Raw genomic sequence first — 22,546 nt, 5'->3', positions numbered from 1 at the left:
TACTCCACCATCTCCCTTAGGTTTTTATTATCTTCATTTTATTGGCCCTTTCCCTGTTTTAAACACGTAAGTAAAATGTCAGAAGGCTCCCAATACTTTCTGGATAGCAGACTTTTGGCCTTTTCCTGACCCCTTCTTTCTCCTGATCAAAATCCTGAAGCCACCACTCTTACAATTTATACACTCTACCTAAAAAGTATCCTAAAACATAACAGTGCCCTGTCATCTATTTGGAACATCACATCTTGCTAGGCATATTCTTACACAGAACTCTGTTTCAGGATACCCATCTGCTTAATGAAGCCAGCTCCATCTTCTCTTAGGCACTCAGCCGCTAACTCAACCCAATCCTTTTTGGTATCAATTTATACTGCTGGTACTCTTGCACTGATGACAAAGACTGAAATTATTACTACAGTTTAATTTAAAAGTCAGAACCCATTTTCTTTAAAAGGTCAGATATTAATCATTTTCAGCTTTTCACTACACATACTCTCTGTTGTAATGAATAAACTCTGTTGTCAAAAGCAGCCATTGATAATAAATAAATATGGATGCGTCAAAACCAAGAGAATAGTTAGGAACAAATATAAGCAAAAAGGTGAAAGAATGCTATACTGAAAAGCACAAGATATTGATGAAACAAATTGTAGAAAACACAAATAAGTAAATTAGAAGAATTAATACTGTTCAAATGTCACATACTACCCAGAGTCACTTAAAAATTCAATGTAATCCCTATCAAGATTCCAACAACGTTTTTAAAACATAGAAAAAACAATACTAAAATAACGTGAAACCACAAAAACCCTGAGTAGCCAAGAAAATCTTGAGAAAGAACACTAGTGGCATCCATCCCACTTGCTGATTTCAAACTATATTACAAAGTTATAGTGGTTAAAATAGTATAGCATAGACATAGGAACAGACATATAGATCAATGGACCAGAATGGAGAGCCCAGAAATAAACCTATACCTATATGGTCAATATTTGACAAGGGAGCCAAAAATCACACAATGGGGAAAAGATAGCCTTTTCAATAAATGATGTTAGGATAAGTGGATATTCACATGCAAAAGAATGAAACTAGATCTTTATCTTATACCACTCACAAAAAAATTAATTTGAGATAGATAAAGGCTTAAATGTAAGATCTCAAACCAAAAACTCCTGAAAGAAAACATGTAAAGAACTATGGACAATGGTCTTTTCAATGATATTTTGGATACAATAGCTAAGAAGTAAGAACGAAAATCAAAAAGTATTAACTGCATCAAGGTAAAACGCTTCTGCACAGCGAAAGAAACAATCAACAAAATGAAAATGCAGCTATGGCCTGATTTGTGGTGGTGCACTGGATAAAGCTTTGATCTGGAATGCTGTTGGTTAAAGTGTAGAAACTTTCAGTTATAAGATATAAGATAGTAAGTTCTGAGGACAGCATAGTAACAAGTTAACAATACTATATTGTATACTTGAAAGTTGCTAAGAGAGTACACATTAAATGTTCTCACTATGCACACACACAGAAAGGTAACTGTATGAGGGGATTGATGAATTAACTAACATTATTGAGGTAATCATTTTGCAAAATATATATTTATTAATTCATTACATTATACCACTTAAGTTTACAAAATGTTGTATGTCAACTCTATATCAATAAATTTAGAAAAAAATTAAATTCAATAAAATAAGTAGTTAATGTTTGAGAACGTTAGCCACTTCTTCTCTTCTACTCTGTCACCATTTCTTGCCAGCTATGGTCTCTACCTAAACAGACTATTAGATCCCATTGAATTTTCTAAGTTATCTGAGAATCTTAAAAAAAACTCACAAAATAAAACATGAACATGAACACTGAGCTTGTCCCTATAGTACCTTTAAAAAGTGTTCATCTGCCTGACCTGGCAGTAGCACAGTGGATAGAGCATCAGACTGGGATGTGGAGGACCCAGGTTTGAAACTCCAAGTCCTCGCTTAAGCACGGGCTTGTCTGGCTTGAGCGCAGGTTCACCAGCATGAGCACAGGGTTGCTGGCAGGAGCACAGGATCATAGACATGACCCCATGGTCGCTGGCTTGAGCCCAAAGGTTGCTGGCATGAAACCCAAGGTTGCTGGCTTGAACCAAAGATCGCTGGCTTAAAGCAAGGGGTCACTCGCTCTGCTGTAGCTCCCCATCAAGGCACATATGGGAAAGCAATCAATAAACAACTAAGGTGCCACAACGAAGAACTGATGCTTCTCATCTCTCTCCCTTGCTGCCTGTCTGTCTCTATCTGTTCCTCTCTCTGTCTCTCTCTCTCTCTCTCTCTCTCTCTCTCTCTCTCTCACACACACACACACACACACACACACACACACAGTGTCCATCCAACTTCTAGTTAAACACCTTCCATGGTAACAATATAAACATAGTAATCTGCAATACTTTTTTCTTATGTTAGCTATTACTCAATCATTTATATTCATTCATTTAATCAACTTTTTAAATCACCTATAGGTGCTAAATAAAAGTGAATGAATGAGACATGTTTCCCTCTTCAAAATATTCAGTCAAGGCCCTGGCCGGTTGGCTCAGCGGTAGAGCATCGGCCTAGCGTGCAGAGGACCCGGGTTCGATTCCCGGCCAGGGCACACAGGAGAAGCGCCCATTTGCTTCTCCACCCCTCCGCCACGCTTTCCTCTCTGTCTCTCTCTTCCCCTCCCGCAGCCAAGGCTCCATTGGAGCAAGGATGGCCCGGGCGCTGGGGATGGCTCTGTGGCCTCTGCCTCAGGCACTAGAGTGGCTCTGGTCGCAACATGGCGACGCCCAGGATGGGCAGAGTATCGCCCCCTGGTGGGCAGAGCGTCGCCCCTGGTGGGCGTGCCAGGTGGATCCTGGTCGGGCGCATGCCGGAGTCTGTCTGACTGTCTCTCCCTGTTTCCAGCTTCAGAAAAATGGAAAAAAAAAAATTCAGTCAAGGCTCTAAGAGAGAGTTATAAGTAATTAAAAGTTAAAATGTGCAAAAAAAGCCATCATAATAGTTTATGTGAGATACTAGATACAAACTTCAATTTTAGTATCTGATATAGATACAGATGATAGTGAGAATTCTCAGTTTTCATTAAGAAATAATAATAAAATAATTGCCCCCAAGTACTTCTCAAAGAAACAATTTCTTCAGAGCTAGAAAAACTTGATATCAACCTTATTCAATGAATTAACATAAAAAAAGAATGTGTTGATCAGAAAGAGTTTTGATGAGACTTAAACTCTGTGAAACTTAATGTTGGCAGAGCTTCTTACAGGCACCATTTCAGGGAGCCAGTGTGATTACTGGGTCTTTCTGGAAGGCATATTATCTTTACTGTTACAAGAGATCCATCAGGGTATCTCAGCCCCCTGCCATTAAATATTCAAATCCTATAATTAACTTCCCTTGTTGATTCCATGCTCAACTAGCAACCTTCTGCTAATTTGGCTTCCTGAGCAGCTTGCCCAAGGAGATTGAAGGTGAAGAAGCTAAGACTGGTGCTATTATCTATTCTCTTGAGCAGTTACACCTTTCATTGTAATTTAAGAGTCCAGCAGTCCTCAGAGCTTTATCACAAGCTACCATCTCAGGAGGGGACCACCTCTGGAACACACTAATATGAACAAAGTTTGAATATAAAAGCCTAAGTTCTAAGCCTTGTGCAATAGGAAATTCCCTGAAGAAGTACATGGAACACTGTGGAGTGAAATTTACCTGAGAGAGACCTAGAAACAGAAGCTCTGGCTTCTTTGATAACAGTAGGAGTCTGCAGGCTTCTTGAGATCTAGATGTCAAGTTTGGCCCGTGCCTTCTTGGCATCATTTTGTGAATTATACACTTCAATATTGTAGGTAGCTGAAAAACTATTATTGGAAATTTTATTTGAGTCCTAAAATATTGTCATTTTCTAAAATCTGCTGGTGATTTTCCCTTTTCATGCATAGTTCTTTCAATATTTTTCACAGCTAAATTTTACTTAACTGCCTACAATAAATTCTTCCTAATAAAACTTAAACTGGTAAGAAATATTCTTGTATTTGGAATCCATGGATATACAGTTAAAGTGTGTTCAGCTGAGCCCAGTAAAAAGTGTTCAATATTTCAATGCTGGTGTTGGGCAGATAAAATATCTTATGTTCACTTTGTTAAAGATGGCGCTGCCCACATGGAAGCCCGTCACCCAGGTGATTGCTTTTGGATGGGCATGATTGTATTAATGTGTGTGGGGGGCGGGCTGTGGGCAGGCAGGATCCTTGTAGCTGGGGCTTGGTTTTAGGACTAAGCCTTTCCCACCCTTTTTGATGAGGGGTGGTGCAATCCCATCATACCTCAGATAAGTGACTTTGTATTAGAGACTTCCCTATTTTGTATACTGGATTAAAGGTTTTGATTTCTGCACTATAACGTGGGGCAGACCGGGAGCTGGCTCTCTCGGTTCCTGAGATTAGAATTAGAGAGGAGAGCAGAGAAAGGCCACATGGAGGAGGCCAGGAGAAGCAGCCAAGATGGCAGAGTGCTGAAGGAGTTTGTGCAGAGAGGAGATGGGGAACAAAGGCGAATGAGACCGGTGAGGTTAGAAACCTTTGCTTCTAGGAAACTCGAATAAGTCAGTAGTTTTGTGAGCACTGAACAAGTGGGTTTTGGAGCCCAGTGTGTGTTTTTACTTGCCCGTCAGGTGCAAGCTAGGATTAAAGATGATGGCCCACCAGTTTTTGGCTCCGTTGTTTCATTACCATCTGTCCGAATCTAATGCGAACCTGCATGGGCCAGGCAGCTGGGATGGTGGCTGTGGATACTGGCTTTACAGTAGGGAAAAGAAAATATTTTAATAATAATAACTTCTAAGAAAACTCTACCTAGCCTGACCTGTGGTGGCGCAGTGGATAAAGCATAGACCTGGAATGCTGAGGTCGTTGGTTCAAAACCCTGGGAATACCTGGTCAAGGCACATATGGGAGTTGATGCTTCCTGCTCCTCCCCTCTTCTCTCTCTCTCTCTCTCTCTCTCTCTCTCTCTCTCTCTCCTCCTTCTCTCCTCTCTAAAATGAATAAATAAAGTCTTTAAAAAGAAAAAGAAAAAAGAAAACTCTACCTAGTGAAAAGTGGTGAATGAATAACCTTCCTAAGTATTGATAGATAAAATGACTACTCAGCTGCCATCAGTGCAGGACCAGAGGAGGAGGAAGGACTTGAAACAGAACACTCTCATCCCCAATTGTGAGGTTGTAGTTAATTTGTTGAAATGTTAGGAAGTTTACATTGGAGAGGTACCTGACACTTAGGGGAGTTTAAATTACAATGGTTGTTTGTAAAAGGCTAGCCACAGGCCCAGGGGTGCTAGGACCCAGCTGGTCTTGGGAGATTCCTGACCTATTGACTGGCTTCAAGATGTACCAAGGACACCAGATAGGACCATGCTGATTAGCCCTGTGCTATATCAAAAAAACTTGCAAAGGAGATATTTCTGTAGCTGAATCCCCCTCCTCCTGCTCACTGTCAAGTCAGTGACCAAAGCCACAAACCAAGATATGCTAATTTGAACAAGTCCAGGTCCACCCAACCCCATGCCAGAAAATGCCTGCAGCAAACCCTATATCTAACACTCTTGCCTGTGGCTGGGGACTGACATCCTTTGTTGGTCTCAGACCACCTGCACCCAGGCATTTTTAAAATAAGTTAAAAGTTCCTTTTGGAAAACACTAGCTTCATGTTTTTGGTTTGGTCCACAGTTTCTGCTTTTCACGTATACTGAAAATACATACAAAATACCACATCTTAACAGGTAGCACATATGACAATTTAAATGATGGTTTTTGAATAATTAGGCTACTTTCTTAAAAATAGCAATGATTTAATGATACATGAGTATTCTCACATACATCATCATGCAAAATTGATTTTCCATATTGATTCTATATTCATTAGCCTCCTATCACTCTCTGTCAGTGGATATTTTACTAATATAAAAATTTTATTTTAATGCAAGGACAGTACCAAGTTATGGAAAATAGGTGAGGATCTGAGATGAGGATAAGAAAGGTTATAAAAGGGAGGGCACCAGTAGGCACTGAATAGAGGGTCAGTAATAATAGGGCATTAGGAGAGTCAGAGGTAGAGACTAAACCTGTTCAGAATCTCAAGGATAACTAATGGTCCTGGCAGAAGAGAGAAACACAGTGTAGGGTCCAATCAATGAGTGAGTGGAGAAGGAGGGTCCAGTGATTATAGAGACAGTAGTTGGCCATTGTAGAAGTCATGTTCAGAGATTAGCTCTTCCTTTATTTATGGTTTCACAGATGTTTTAGAGTGGTAGTAGGAGTATATGAAGTAAAACAGTATTATCTTTCTTTATATTGATTACTGTTATGATTACCAACCCAGAATATGTTCCTTGGGGGAAAAAATAAGAAAATTATCATGGAGAACTTCAGAATAAATACAATAAATTTAAAAAAAGAATCTTATGTCTGCTTCTTTCTCAAACCCAGTAAAATCAAACTATATAAACTGCAGTGATATAGCCTACATTGGTAAAAGCAGACAAGGATGTATCTATAATAATAGCAGAGCAGAATATTCAACAAAAGTTGGATGGAAAGTGGAACTAGTACATAGTTAGCATTTACTGTCTTGGATCCTATGTGTGCAAGTAGATTGGGAAACCAAAAAGAAACAAGTTAAATTTTCCTCTTAAATACAAGAAAAATTCAAGGGTGATATCAATTATTTCTTAATAAAAGGAAGTATGATGAGACCATAAATAGAAGAATAGATTGAAAAATTGTATAAGGAGTTGTTGGAAACCAGATCCTCTGCCACCTAAATGAAAAACAGAAAGTTTATTCCCTCCAAGGTAAGAACCAGAGATACTAGAGAATAGGTGATAACAGACCTGATTGAAAGAAAGAGAGCCAATATCTTATTAAAAACAAGAGGATCAATTGAAATGTTGCATAATAAATAGTGACCTTGACTCACTTCCCTAGTTTTAGTCTTAGATCTCTGGCTATTCCTCACTCCTAGGGAAAAACACTAAAGTATTACCATCAAGAAAAATTATCACTGATACATATAGAAGTAATTCAACAAACAGCCACTTCTTCAACTATTTACAAGGGGTCTTCAGGTTATGCCAATCTCACATATGATGTTTTAAGTTTACAACACTCACTCCCATAAAAAGTTAAAAAAATTGAGACATGAGTGTTCCAGCTTACACCGTTAGTGTTGGACTATGTACTACGTGGGTGAACTAGTTTGGTTGCACACAGCAGAAGAATATTCAGTATAGTATAAAGTACAGTATATTTAAGTCCTTTTTCTTTTTCTGTGGCTTAGTTGTGTTTTTATGTTCTAGATTATGATTTTACAACTGTGTTAGGATAGCTCACCTGGCTTGAACATGGGCTCACTGGCTAGAGCCTGGGATCATAGACATGACCCCATGGTCGCTGGCATGAGCCCAAGGTCACTGGCTTGAGCAAGTGGTCACTGGCTCTTCTATAGCTCCCCAGTCAAAGCACATATGAGAAAGCAATCGATGAACAAGTAAGGAGCCACAACAAAAAATTGATGCCTCTCTTCTCTCTCCCTTCCTGTCAGTCTGTCTCTTTCTTTTTACCTCAAAAATAAAGAATTTCAGAAAGAGAAAAGATAGAAATAAAAATGTATCCATAACTGAGACATATTTTTTCAGTTCCATAAAAGGACTATAAAATACCCAAGATATTAAGTGAGAAAAAACCCTCTCAAATATCATTATGCTACAATATTTAAGAATAAAAAGGACAAAAAGAGAATTTAAAATTTTTCTAAGACAAAAAAAATGATGCAACGCATGAATAATTTTAATATCATTGGATTTTTTTGACCCCAGGAGTGGAAGACAAAAGATATTTAAGCATAGTCTTCAAAGTACTAAGCAAAAATTATTTCAACACCTGAAATTATATACCCAACCAAAGTATCAATTGAGTATATGAGCAGAATTACAATATCATCAATTGAACAGTTTCAACAAATTTATTTCCTATGTGTCCTTTGACATGAATCCACCAAAGGTTGTATTTCATTAACATAAAGCAACAAACTAAGAAATTGAGAAAAAAATTATTTAAAGCAAGAAAAAATAAAGAAAAATTCCAGGTTAACAATAAAGAGTAGTTTCAAGAAAACAGCCATGAATAATCCTGAACACTCATTAAAAATTAGTACAAGAAGATAGTGGACTCCAGAAGTGATGTCTAAAGAAGAAAAAGAAAAAAACAATTGATTTGTTATTACATATGACTATATAGAGAGGACTTTTATACTTCTACCAGAGAATTTACAAAGATAAGGCTCATGAAAAGTTAAGAAAACAAATTATCAGAAAAAATATTAATGAGAGGAATATGATCATAGTAAGTCATGCAATTCAACAATACACATTATTTTTAACTAAGTGAATTAAGCAGAGAATAATGAGCATTCAAACTTTATCATGTAAATATATTGACATGGTTGATAAAAGGGGAAGTATTTGTGATTGTTGAGGGAAACATAGGAAATTTAAATATTTAGTATAAGAAGTCAACAGAATACATCTAATCAACAAAAAAAGAAACAAAAACAAGAAATAGCAAGTTAAGTATGTTACCTAAAGGTAACTATGAGGAAAAAAGTGAGAAAAGCATATCTCATTTTTTTTTACCATTTACTATTATTTAAAATTTTAAGTTATGCACAAATATTGAATTGCTATATTTAAGTATTTAATTAAAAGAAAACAGAGTTAAGGAAAAAAGAAAATAATTATTTGTATTTCCTACTCATTGATAATCACTGTAAATTATTTTGCTGTGAATCATTTTAGTCAATTTGTAATATATATGAGTGTCAATATATATTTTGAGAAAGTAACAATACTAAATAATTTTTTATTTATATATAGAATTATGAATATTCTATACCACACACATTTCTGCCACATTTGTAATGACTGCATATCATTCCATCATAGAAATACACAATTTTTATTTAATCATTCTATTGTTGAAAATTTGGGTATCTTTCAATCATTCATTATTATAAATAGTATTGCCATGAATATTGCATTAGCCCTATATTTACATATACTGTATTTTATACATTGTCCTTAGAATTAACTTAAATAATTTTCTAAAAATTTCTATATGTATCAGCTATTGACTTAAAGGATATAAGCCAGTATTTCTTAATACTTATTTCATTATTATTTGCCCAAGGAGGTCTGCTTAGATTTTTTTTACTAATCATTTTTTCATGTAATTTCAATAGATCAAATTTTTTTTATATCTGTATTTTTTTTCTGTGCTTTATACATTAAATGAGTAAGATTTTTGCCTCTCGACTAATCAATCCACGAAACAATTTATCACCCATTGGAGGTGGTATTACCACTGTTCAAAATATGTGTTATAAATATTCATTGGGTTTTTAGTGTATTTTACCAAATTCTCATCCACAAAAACATTGTCAACTTCAAGTTTCATCAACAACATGTAAAAGTACATTTCTCCATTTTCTCAGCAAACAGTGTTTGTAAAATAAGTTCAATAAAAAGTTTTAATAGAAGGTTCTCAATACAAATCTTAAAATTACATTATTTGCTTGTAAATATTCCTATTCCTTGGCATCAAATGATAGGAATGAAAATATTTGTTTCAGACTATGCCCCACTATTGTGGGACAATGGCTCATTTCAAACTGTCATGCAAGTTTCATTTAGAAAGTATGCTTCTAAGTGTCATTACAGTTCTATAATTTGGACTTTTTAAAAAAGTCAATTTGTTATTGATTCAACCAGAACAGTCAATTATATTCTGTGGATCTTCTTTAGTTTTCAAATTATTGACCCAGTGAAATCAATTTGTAATTAGACAACTTTTTTTAAAAGTACTTTCTCTTCTTGACTATAATAGCAGCTTTCAAATTGTTGTGGAGTCTCCCAGATTTCATGATTATCTGGGTATGATACTATTTTTTACCTATAGCAATTATGTTTTATTGAGATATATCTTGTGTTTGTAAAAGGAGTTAAAAGAAATGCTAAGAACTCTCCTGGACTATTTAGTATTAGGTAAGAACAATATAAAACTGTCATTTTTGAAGTCTAATTAAATACCACCAATCCTATAAAATTAAATGTAATAGTTTTAGTCTTTATTTACATAGCCTCAAAAAGAAACAAGGACTTACTTGTGTAGGGCCTGTCACATGAATTTTAAATATTCTATTGAGATTTATATTTTTTATAATGAGATAACATCCAAATTTAGCCATAACAGATTAGATATTTTACTTACTTTCAGATTGATACAAATACTGCCCAGCCCCCTACCCCAAGTCAGGAAAGCACCTACAATCCCAACTTAGTGTAGTGAAGAGAACACTGGAGCAAAGTCAAGAAACCTGAATTGCATTCTGGGTTTTTCCATTTTCTCACTGTGAGTTTGGGCTACTGCTGCCTTTCTTCAAGTCTCAGTAACAGTGCAGGTATTAGCTTCCCTCTGCTTTCCCTTTTTAAAAAGTGTTTATTATGCTAACCCATTTATTTAATGTCTCTGCTCCTCACTAAATAAGAATCATGAGATGTTTGTCTTGTAATTAGACATTTTTTTATACCTGGTATCTAACACAATGCCTGACACACAGTACATGACCAGTGCACTTTTGTTCAATGACTATATGAATGAAATAAACTGAATAGTTAACAGCCTCTGTTTTAGTATCTGTGATGGGCATACAGTAGTAGTGCCTTTCCTACAACTCACAGGGTGGTTATGGTGTGGAGTTAAGATGTTTGGGAAGATTCAATGAGACAGAGGATATCTATTTCTCCTCTTCAGTATAAGACCTCTCCTCAAATCCAGGAGAGATAATGTATGTGAAACTGCTTTGTAAACTAAATAGCTCTCTATAGGCAAAATGTACTGTTTTCTTTCATACAAATAAAGACTACTATTTCCATGATCTCATGATTTCCTTATGGCTTCATTCCAGTGAACTAGGCTTCTTGTGGGTACCTACACATCTTTACTTTTTCCCCAATTCATTACATGTACCATTTTACATCAGTCTTTTAATTTGGCCCCGCTTTGGTGATCTGCCTTTCTCCCTGGGAGCATGTCTAGATCATAAAGACCCTGTATCAGAATTCTGGCAGAAACAGTAGTCATACTAGGTATTCTAAGTAAGAAGGGTTTATAATGGAATTAGAAGCTTATACAGTCCTTGGAATGGCTGGAAACAGAGGTCAGAAGAGTAGTCAACAAAGCTCCGAGCTTCCTGCAACACTGAATGGCCAATTCTTAAAAACCGTCCAGAAAGTGACTGCAAATGTCAAGAATCACCAGGAAGCAACTTCAGAGGGTTCTGTTGGTTTCAGTGATAGATACGGTCCTGGCAAAGAAGCTGTTGCTGAAAATCTGCCTGTATTTCTTCCAGGAGATAATGACTTCTCCTAACACAGTTTCAAATCCCAGAAAAACAAAAATAAAACTTTGGCAAATGGATAAATTAGGAGTAAGAGCGTCTACTCTCACTTCTATTTCCTTTTGATTTCTAGATGCTTATATCAGACATTGGGAGAAATGTTTTATATATAGGTCACTGACTATAAACAGCATTTTAGGATACCACCACAGCTCTGCAAAGTGTTGTCACACTACCTGAGCTGTAACTGCATCTTTAAAAGGTGTACTGGGGTAACAGGGTACATGTGGGACCTGTTCATCTTATGGGCATGAGTCCAATACCCCTCTACATCTGATGCATTAATGTTATTTGGAATTCTGTGACACAGTGGATAATATATGGACAGTGACGCTGGTAAAAACATGTTTGCAAGGGAAAGTCAGTTTTCTGAGTAAAAAGCTACTTAATAAGGCAAAGTTGATGCCCCTTCGATGATGAAAGGCATCTTGTGTCATCAACCTGTCCCTAGGTGGTTTTATGGTCCCCATCATACCCCAGTAAGAATGCAGCACTGGTCCCTGATGCTGGCAGATTGGATAACACTGGGGAACAATTTTTTTTAGTTTTCTGTTGCATGAGGTTTTAGAACTTTTTCTATATATATATTTCTGCATCGCTGATTCCAAATCTGAAGTCCATATTTTGGTCCATGCTCTAGTTTTTATGCAATTTTAATTTCTTTTTGTTACAGTTTATGGCATGCACTGGTTTTTAAATTGGAGTTAAAAGGAAACGACTCTTGGACTGAACATACCACAAGGCGATTAATGTTTTACAAACATCATTTTTACATAATTGTAGTTGTTTTTAAACGTAAAAAATTATCTGATAAAAACACCCTCTTGGGCCCTGGCCGGTTGGCTCAGTGGTAGAGCGTCGGCCTGGCGTGCGGGGGACCCGGGTTCGATTCCCGGCCAAGGCACATAGGAGAAGCGCCCATTTGCTTCTCCACCCCCCCTCCTTCCTCTCTGTCTCTTTCTTCCCCTCCCGCAGCCAAGGCTCCATTGGAGCAAAGATGGCCCGGGCGCTGGGGATGGATCCTTGGCCTCTGCCCCAGGCACTAGAGTGGCTCTGGTCGCGGCAGAGCGACCCCCGGAGGGGCAGAGCATCGCCCCCTGGTGGGCGTGCCGGGTGGATCCCGGTTGGGCGCATGCGGGAGTCTGTCTGACTGTCTCTCCCCGTTTCCAGCTTCAGAAAAATACAAAAAACAAAAAAACAAAAAAAATACCCTCTTATTTTAAGATTGAATGTTGGCTTCTTTGAGTAGGTGTAAATGTAAGAATAGTCCTGACACCTTCTGTTATATATGTGGCTGTTACACACTTCAACATCAAAGATACAATATTTCATCATTTGTGACATGTGCATATATTACCCATTTTCAAGTTCTCCTAGGCGATCAAGACAAGAATTGGGCTTCTCATATTGTGTGTCATAATTGTGAGGAAATGCTTCGTGAACTGGACAAGAGGAAAATGCAAAGAAATGCCTTTTGGTATTCCCATGGTTAGGCAGGAACCTAAGGACCACGGCAGTGACTGTTATTTCTGTCTGATCCATACAAAGGGCATCGGCAAGAAAAAAATGGCATATGATGACATATCCTAATATTCCTTCAGCAATACAACCTATCTCACACTCTGAGATACTCCCAGTTCCAGTTTTCAATGGTTTTATTTCTTCTAAGGTTGAAGAAAGTGAACATGGTGATCAAGTGTATTTTGATAAGATGCATGAGGAAATGGTTGTAGAATCTGAAGGGTCTTCTTATGATGTCAAGCTGTCATTAACCCCTCAGCAGTTTAGCCAACCTGAATTAAATAACTTAGTAAACTGAGATTTGGGCCTATCAAAGAAAGCAGCTGAGTTATTCACCTCCAGGGTTCAAGAAAAGAATGTATTTCACTGGTCAAAGTTTCCCATTTCAAGAAGCGTGAACAAATTGTGTGGATTTTTTTTTCGAAGACACTTTGTTTACTGTCATAATATCAGTAGTCTTCTCAGCCAGCTAGGCATTACCATTTATAGTCCATCAGAATGGCAGTTATTTCTTGACAGCTCTAAACAGAGCCTGAAATGTGTTCTTTTACACAACCGTAATGTTTATACAGCGGTTCCATTTGGTTATTCAACTCATCTGCGAGAAGATTGTAATTACATAAAAATTGTCCTCGACTTTCTGAAGTATGAGGAGCATAACTGGATCATTTGTGTGGATCTTAAAATGGTAAATTTCGTGCAAGGACAACAGAGTGGTTTCACAAAGTATCCTTGCTTTCTGTGTTTGTGGGACAGCCGAGCTCGGGGAAAAACACTGTACACAGAAGGTGTGGCTGAAACGTGAAGCTCTGGAAGTAGGAATGCAAAATATTGTGAATGAACCTGTAGTTAATCAAGACAGAATAATTTTTCCCCCACTTCACTCAAACTTGGCTTAATGAAGCATTTTTTCAGGCTTTGAATAGAGAAAGTGAATGCTTTCAACGTGTTATTTCTGTTTTTCTTGCTTTGTCTTTCGAGAAGATAAAAGCAGGTGAATTCAATAGACTTCAAATTTGAACCCTCAAACATGATGAAGAATTTGACAGGAAGATGAATAAGGAGGAGAAAGCAGCATGGCAGTCTTTTGTGGCAGTTGCAAAGAAGTTTCTTGGCAACAAAAAAGCAGAAAACTATGAACTCTGGTTCAAAGGATGCTGTTGGCTTTCCACAACATTGGATGTAACATGAGCATTAAGATTCACTTCCTGACAGTCACCTTGATAAGTTCCCCAAAAATCTTGGAGCTGTTAGTGATGGCAGACTATTGCTGGAGCATGAAACGAGATTTTCCTCAACAAGTACACAAATGCAAGAGCTACAAATGCAAATTTTGCCTGAATAGAATTTAAGTTTTGGGCAAATTTTATGATTAAAATAAGTATTTTAATATGTTCTATTTTAAAATTGTAGACAAATTCTGATGCAATCATATGTATTTACTGCATTATATAAATTATTATATTTTCACAAAGATGATGCCCAAGAAGACATTCTACTTCATTATGTTAAACTAAATGTTGAAAATTTTACAATCGGGTGAAAACCTAAAATCTTGAATTGCAAAAAAACTGTAGCTTAAAGAGAAAAATTAATGTCAGATTTGAGATCAGCACACTCGAATTAGGTAAGAACAAGTGTTTTTGTGGATGCAACAAAAATTTTGTTCCCCAGTGTAATCAACCATAGCAATAGACAAATTAGCCCATGTTTTATGCATCTTACACATGATTTGTTTTGTTGCCATTATAGTCACGGGCACACAATAAATCATCGTTTTTCAACAAATAATTGAGAAGCTCCTTTGCTCATGTATCCATTGAAGAATCATCAAGACGGTTGTGGTGACACAATAGGCCACCTGATTCACATAATTACTGAGACCCTTCTTTGCAATGGATGTCCTTTGATGAGTAGTCATACTGAGATGCATGTATTTCACAGTTTATGCTCATTTTCCCAAGCCCAATGTCATCAATTTTCAATCATGATCTATTCAAGTGCATCACCATCCAGCCAAAGCATTAGAAATCACAAATGTATGCAGACCTCTACCTCTGGCACCTCTCTTTTCAGGCAAAGGAAACAACATAGTGTGCTGCTTGAAGTTCTGCCCACTAGAAGGAGTTTTCCCTCCCACTATCCTACAGAACTCCCTGTGATGCAACTACTCTCCAACAGTCCACTTTCAAATGATGCTCACACATCCTACGGGGCTATCTGCATGAATCTTCTTCCCCCTCTCTGCTCAGACAGAACTCCACAAGAGGCCAAGGTATGTTAGGAGAAATTGCAACACAAGAATAATTATATTGGAAATCTGAGCCACTTGATCAAGTAAGTTACTATTGAATTTCACTTATTAGTTCTAGTAGTTGTTTTACAGAGTTTTAAAAAATTTATTTTGAACATATATGATCATATCATCAGTAAATAAGGATGTTAATTTTCCTTTCTAGTCTCTATGCATTTTATTTCTTTTTTATATCTTATTGACTGGCTATCATTCTTTAGTACAATATTGAATGGATATAATAAGAGCAACTAACTTTGCATTGTTCTTGATATCAGGGAGAAAATCACTCAGTCTTCTACCAGTAAGTATATTATCTAAAGTTTTTTTCCATAAATAACCTTTATAGGTAAGAGTTTATCATAATTCCATCTTGAATTCTGTGAAATTCTTTTTCTGCACCTGTTGAGATAACCATTATTTTTTTTTTTAGTCTTTTAATATGGGACCAATTCTGTTTTCTTGACTACTGAATCAACCTTAAATTTCTTTAATTAAATCACAGACATAATATTCATTTTACTTATTGTTAAATTAATTTTTCTAAATGTTCATAGGGGCCATTTTCTCTTTATATTTTGTGTATCTAATAGTATGTGGCTGAATGCCAGTCATTGTATGTAGAAGAATAGTAGAGATTGAGGTTAATAGTACATATGTAGGCCTAAAAATGGCCATGCTTTTTTTATCAGGCAATTTATCCTTGGAATGGAGTTTGTTTGGGTATTGTTATTACTATCATTACCCTCGGTGCACCCAAGCCTCGCTGTAACATGCTGTTGCTTATTATCCATACTAGGTTCATGGTAGGAGCAGAGAACAATACTTGGTTTTCTTGATTCAGGCTCAGTCTTAGACCAGGTTTGTGAACCTGTCATTCAGCTCTCCTGCCCTTCAATCCCCATGGCCATCAAGCTCCCCTGTCTCTCACCTAGAAAAGACCTCTGCACTCTTTCATTGCAAGATCCTGGGCCCAAAGACTTTCATGCTCCTCGTTCACGGGCAGGTTTTGTTTTGTTTGTTTTTTTTTTTTACTCCTTCAGAACCAGTAGATCTCTGCCTGGGTCCAGGGGTAGGAAGAAATGGAGGGTTTTCTATCTATCCCTAGAAGTACATGGGTTTTGCTTCTATTCTTCCTCTAAGGAACTGCCTTGCAGGGGAAGGGATGTGGCATTCTGCACCACCACTTTCCCTGGCCTAAGGCTGTTTCTTAACAAGTGAAGAGTCAGGGAGTAGACTTGTTTTCTCCTTGTCTCCCAAGGCCAGCCAATTACTTCCAGCACTTCTGTGCCTCCAAGGTATGGTCCCTCTCTGGTATCTAGGACAATGATGTTTAGGTTTTGTTCACTATAGTGTTCTTAGCACCTAACATTGCCTGGCTGAAACACAGTAATACCTGCTTTTGGTAATTGGGTGAATGCATATTAAATAAGAAAGAAGGACATAAATCAAATGATATAATTTAAATTCAGAAAAATTTAAATTTGAAAATGTTTAATCTATCAATGTTTCTCTCTTCAAAAAAAATGTCCTCATGACCTTCCCTCACAATATGAATATTTTCTCCAACCAATTTAAACATATTCTCTCTTTAGCAAACAAGTTAAAAGCAATTACTGATGTTCTACACAGGCCATGTACTATCATTGTTATTTTAATCAGAAAAACAAAATTTGACAAATTCACTATGGCATGACTTGCATAGTTGGTTTTAAATAGACTTATTTATTATTATTATTATTATTATTATTAAAGTGAGAGGAGGGGAGATAGAGAGACAGACTCCTATATGTGCCCTGACTGGGATTCACCCTGCAATCCTCATCTGGGACCATGCTTACAACCAAGCTATTTTTAGCACCTGAGTCAGAGGATGCACAGAGCCATCCTCAGTGCCTTGGGCTGATGCACTTGAACCAATCAAGCCATGGCTGTGGGAGGGGGATAGAGAGAGAGAGAAGGAGAAGGAGAAGGAGAAGGAGAAGGAGAAGAAGGAGAAGGAGAAGGAGAAGGAGAAGAGGAAGGGCGAAAAAAAAGGGAAAGGAAAAGGGAAAGGGAAAGGAAAGGGGAAGGGAGGAGAAGCAGATGATTGCTTCTCCTTTGTGCCCTGACTGGGAATCCAACCTGGGACTTCCACATACTGGGTCGACAGTCTACCACTGTGCCAACTGGCCAGGGCCTAGATAAACCTGAATTTGAATTTCAGGTCTTCCATATTCTAGTTGTGTTATTATAGCTAAATCACTTACCCTCTTTTACTGTTCTTCCATCTACATAATTGGGATAATTGCAATATCACTTAGGGTTACTATGATAATTGCCCTAGAAATTGTGATTATGGATACACACATGTATGTATATGTACAAGACCTCATACAGTATTTACCAGCAGTGAACACAAACAATATTTTCTATTTATCTTGGTTTTATTTTTCATGATTTCCTGAGATTATATCTTACCTCTGTAACAAATTTGTACACTTTCTAGTATCAAAGGGCTGATTCTGAGACTGTGTAAAGTCCCCTTGGTAGGAGAACAGTGTGCACTAGGTCCATCATTTCTTCACAAGTTAATTGTATTGAATGTGGAAATGTTAACATGGAGGGCAAAAGTATTTCCTTTGTATTTTTTTCCTTCATTTCTTTTCCATAGTTTCCCACTCCTGTTTTTTATTACTCACTCATTATCTGGATTACAATCCGGATGAGAAACATTTGTTTTAGGTTAGCTGAAATACAGCTACCCTCCAGGGAACCAAATTCCTTCAAATGCACACACAGTTACCTGTCCTCCCTATGCATAAGATACAGTGCAGGACACAGGAAGCGCGAAGGAGACAGCTTCTTGTACTGACAAACTTTGGGCAGTGGAAATCATCAGTAGCGTGGTCCTGGGACAACCTGACCTTGCCTGGAAGAAAAGGAAGTCTGGATTCTAACAGAGAGCTGATACTAGGTACCACCCTAAAACACCATTCACTGTGCTTCATTCTTCTGCTTTCAAAATAATGGCAATATTTACTTGGACAGGGTGGTTCCAGTAATTGAAGAAATATTCACATTTTACCTTTTTCATCTCTACATTTGTTTTGTTGAGTAAAACAAATGCTATTATTTTAACAAATGAAGAAACTAAGGTTTAAAAGAGTTACATAATTTTAAATTAATCACACAGGTTTTATTGCAAAAAATGAGCCATATTTAGTCTTCTGACTACTTACTTTATGTTTTCTTTCCCAGAAATTTTATAGATAGAAACTATTTCAAGTTATATATCATAGAAGTAAGAAAAGGGAGGGTGCAAATAGGTAGAAAAAGTGGTTGTTCAGAAATACAGTACTGCCAGTGACCATGACCTAACTGTAGGAGAGTCTGGTTTAATAAAATGAGTACAAGAACTAGTGTTAGAAGACCACTTATTAGCTCTGAACTTTCATGTAAGAAAATAAGCTTCCCTGATCATTAATACCTATTAGAATGGTCAAAATCTAGAACACTGACAACACTCAATGCTAGTAGGAATGTGGAGCAATGAAAACTGTCATGTATGCTGGTGGAAATGCAAAATGGTCCAGCCACTTTGGAAAATTGGCTGTTTCTGGAAAAATTAAACATACTAATATGAAACAGTAATCATGTTCCATGGTATTTACCCAAAAGAGATGAGAACTTAAGCTCACTCAAACACAGCACAGATATTTATAGCAGCTTTATTCATAATTGCCAAAACCTGAAAGCAACCAAGATGTCCTCCAATGGGTGAATGAATAAATAAACTGAGGTACATTCAGAAAATTAAATATTATTCACCACTAAAAAGAAGATCTATCAAGACCTAAAAGATAGGAAATTACCTAACTATGTATAATTAAGTGAAAGGAGCCAATCTACAATGGCTTCAGACTGAATGATCCCAAATATGTGACATTCTGGAGAAAACAAAACCCCAGAGAGAGTAATAAATCATTGGTCAGGGGTTGTGGGAAAGAGGGATAAATAAGCAGAGCACAGAGCATTTTGAAGCAGTGAAAATATTCTATGATATTTTTATGATAAAAACATGGCATTATGTATTTGTTCAAACACATTGAATGTCTAACACCAAGAGTAAGCCCTAATGTAAATTATGAATTTGGGGCAATTATGTTTTTTCAGTGTTGTGGATCTCAGTTTTTTCATCTGAACTGTGAAGAGGATGATGACATTAAATGCATGCTTTACTCTTCACAGGTATAGCTTGGGTCTGATATCATAAATACTGTGATAGTACAACAAAGGCTGAGGAACTGCCCCTTGCTGCCAGGCTGATCACTGCTTCAAAGTCAGAACATAAAAATAGTGGGAGGGGAAAAAAAATCCAGGACAACGTAGCAGCAAAACACAATAATGTCAGACTGACCTAGAATAGATTCTGGTTCAGAAATACATGAGATAGGTAGTCTGGAGAATTTCTTAAACTCCTTTTAAAGTTTTCTTATCATTGAGCATGGAGAGGAGACACACTATTTTAGTATTCTTGTGAGGAATTAATGAAAAATATAAATAAAACTTTTAATATCATGCCACGTATACATGTTCTTGTTAGGTCAGGCAGGCGAAAAGGAGGGACACACAAGGCCTGATGAGTTTTATAAGAAGTTTATTTATGCATCTGTAGAACAGATGGGCTGATGTCTCAGGTTTTTTACAGATGCATAAACAAACTTATAAAGCTCACCACAGGCCCTGTGCGTCCCTCCTTTGGCCGACCTAATAATACCTGTAGTCCTAAACAAATTAGCTTTATTATTCCTATTTCTATTTCTATATTTGTCAAAGCTTATTTGAATATGTACTGTATGCCACATTTCATTCCAGGCATGGGACAACACCAGCCTTTTCTCTCCTCTGCCCTTACTTTAGAAATGATCTTTCCAAAGTCTGACAGCCACTATCAATGTCCTGCTTCCATAGAGTACACTGATTCACGTTTTTTGAGATTCACTGATTCACTCTTTGAGAATACACAATCTTCCTCTCAAAAAAAGAAATTGATTAGTAAGTCCAATGACAAAGGGTATTGTGATTTAGCAGGGAAAACACCATGATTAAGGTAAGAGAAGAAGAGAAGCAAGTATATATAATACCAGAATTGGATTAGAGATGAGAAAGAATAACCAGGTATAAGGCAGAACCCAAATGAATACACTAAGCCCAGGAAAAGGTAAGGATAAGAAGAGATCTGAATGAAGGAAATAATATGTTTTCTCTTTGTTCATCCTCTTGTTCAGTAATTATGTGTTCAGTGCCTACTATTTGTCATGCCCTCTTCAGTGCTGAATCTAAGACACCCTTACGGCAACCAGGTGGTGATGCTGAGAGGAATTTAGGATTTATTACAAGCCATGACTTAAAGGTAAAAGACTTCAGATGCCATTATTAATCCCCAAAGTCATTTAGTCACCAGTGTGAGCTATAATGGATTATTGATCTCATAGACTATAAAGGCTCTCAAAGATCTATCATAGGCTATTGGGTTAATCTAGAGACTGAACATGCATACTTATTTGTCCATTGCCTGTCTTCATTCTCACGTATAATTCCTCCTTCTGGAGTTAATAGGAGTCCCATGCCTGCTTCCAAGGAGAGAGAAACACATTTTTAGTTTCCATGATTTAAATCTTAATAAAATGATAGCTCAAGAACAACACCTCTGAATGTTTAAGTTTGAGTTCTTCAAATGGTGTATTCATTCATGTGTCTATTATCATTAAAACTGTTCAGAAATGAGGGCCTACCAAATTTTATTTTAATTAGATTTTTTGTAATGCTATAGTATATATACCTCATGTCTTTTTTTTTTGCATTTGTTTAGAGGGACGTGTGAGCATGTGTGTGTGTAAGTATGTAAAAGACAGAGAGAAAAAGAGAGAAGAAACAGACAGAGAAAGCAAAAGCACTGGGTGGCTTTCTGCCAATACTCTAAGTTGAGATCCCATCTTATATTTTGTCAAGAGTAGACCTTGAATGAAAATGTATGAGCCTCTGAAATATGAGCAACATAATGGAAATACTTGGCTTATTGTCACCATAAAGCTGCAAACATGAATCACCAACGGTCTTGCCCTATATTCATGAAAGAGACATTTCAATAAAGAGCAAAACAATGTCACAGTAAATACATCTTTTCTGTACAGAAAGTCAATCAAGGGGCAAATTTACCTGAATTGAGTCACTGACTCAAATAAGTGTGATTATTCATTGGGAATGTATATACACATTTTTCTCAGAAATGCTTTGTGCAATATCCTGGAAGGTCAGGAAAATTATATGAAACCAATTAGAGTGGTGCTTCCTGTCAGCATCACACTAGGCAGAAGAAATGTAAAGGTACATAGATGCTCTAACACAGAATCAAAACCATGGAATTATGTATATGTGTCCAAATTTCATCTTTCACGTTGTTGAAGAATTGAAATCCAGAGAGGTCTTGGGACTTGCTAAGCTCTTCTAGGAACGTGGCAAATTCTATATGAAAATGCACTTCCTGTTTCTTAGACCATTCTTCAGTTTTCTCTTTCATATCTCCTGGAGTCAGTAGTTTCAGAGAGAATTCTAAATTTTAAAAAAGTGCCTATTGCTTCAGTGTAGTCTCCACTTTAAAAGCTGTACAATATCATTATCATAGGCTATTTTAAACTAAGATATCACTGTAGAAACATCTACTTAGTTTCAATACTCATACCTAAATAAATGCAACCTTTCACTTATTTATTAAATCTATACTAGAGCTTGGGGAACATCTAGAATATACTCAAGAAAGTTGTTAAAGTTCTCATTTCAGGTATAAATCAGTAAGAATATACTGAAGATCCCTCATAATAGAGAATATAGCACTATTCCACTGACTGCCATAGAAACACTTTTTGCTTCTCAGGAATTACCTAATCCTTCTCAGCACTCAAGGTCTAGTTTATGATCCTTCTCATCCATGAAGTCTTTCCTGGCCTCCTTTTTCCACCCTGATCTTTTATTTCTGCACTGCAATTGAACCTGTAGCTTATAAGCATTGTGTGCATTTTATTGTTTTTCAGTTTCTCATTGGGGGCTACCTTTGCCTTTCCAGTTAGTTTGATTAAGTAGGAAAAAGCATTCTTTAGAACTGAGGATCTTCCACCTTCACCAGCTCTAGGACACCACAAGGAAAGGACCAGCATGTG

This window comes from Saccopteryx bilineata, chromosome 1 (genome assembly GCF_036850765.1).
Source record: "Saccopteryx bilineata isolate mSacBil1 chromosome 1, mSacBil1_pri_phased_curated, whole genome shotgun sequence".
Taxonomy (NCBI): domain Eukaryota; kingdom Metazoa; phylum Chordata; class Mammalia; order Chiroptera; family Emballonuridae; genus Saccopteryx; species Saccopteryx bilineata.
The sequence above is the reverse complement of the archived record's forward strand: the minus strand, read 5'-3'. Positions refer to the sequence as shown.